The 891-nt window shown below is 54.8% G+C and overlaps 1 non-coding gene across 1 annotated transcript; it reads right to left on the minus strand.

Moving 5' to 3' along the window:
• Positions 1 to 401: 401 nt before the first annotated feature.
• LOC122553298 lies at positions 402 to 520 on the minus strand. Its single transcript, XR_006312678.1, has one exon. It is a non-coding gene; the product is annotated as a 5S ribosomal RNA (ribosomal RNA).
• Positions 521 to 891: the final 371 nt, after the last annotated feature.

Consider the following 891-nt stretch of genomic DNA (forward strand, 5'->3'; position numbering starts at 1 on the left):
TCTCTGGATTCATTTAAGAAAGTGTTGGATAGAGCTCTCAAGGATAGTGGAATCAAGGGTTATGGAGATAAGGCAGGAACAGGATACTGATTAAGGATGATCAGCCATGATCATATTGAATGGTGGTGCAGGCTGGAAGGGCAGAATGGCCAACTCCTGCACCTATTGTCTATTGTCCGCCTTTCCTGACTGCCACCCGCAGACAGCGTGCAGCCCCAATCCCTTTCTTTCCGCCTTTCTTGCTGATTTTGGCAGCGCTCCGCTCTCCTCCCCTCCGTGTCTCGTGCCTGCAGGAGACTGATGCCAGGCACAGCAGCAGCAGCAAAAATAACCTGCCGCTCCATTGCCTGGCACAAGACAAGTGCAGAGGGGTGACTTGAGCAGCCACTGCTGGCGGAAAAAGCCTACTGCACCTGGTATTCCCAGGCGGTTTCCCATCCAAGTACTAACCAGGCCTGAGTCTGCTTAGCTTCCGAGATCAGACGTGATCGGGCGTTTTCAGACTAGTATGGCCGTAGGCGCTGGCCCCTGCCTTTTCTCCCTACTTCAAGGCGTGCTGGCCAGCCACATTTTCTTTCTTGCTCTTTCTCTTTATCCCCTTTGGCTTTTTTTTCTCTTTTCTCTTTGCTCTTCCTCCTCCGTGCGTGCTTCCCTCCCTCCGTCCCTCCAGCTGCCTTTCAGGCCAGCCCTTGCCCACCAGGCTCCTGTAGTCTCCCACATCCCCACACAGGCGAACTGCAAGCCCTCCCCCTGCTTCATAGGGCCGCCGCCTGCATTCTCTCATCCTTCCACACTCCTCCACCCCTCCATTTCGGAATGCCGGGCACTGGCCAGTGGGGTACCGCACGGATCAGTACTGGGACCGCAGCTTTTTACAATCTATCTTCAGGA

The sequence above is a fragment of the Chiloscyllium plagiosum genome, chromosome 9 (genome assembly GCF_004010195.1).
Source record: "Chiloscyllium plagiosum isolate BGI_BamShark_2017 chromosome 9, ASM401019v2, whole genome shotgun sequence".
In the NCBI taxonomy this organism is placed as follows: domain Eukaryota; kingdom Metazoa; phylum Chordata; class Chondrichthyes; order Orectolobiformes; family Hemiscylliidae; genus Chiloscyllium; species Chiloscyllium plagiosum.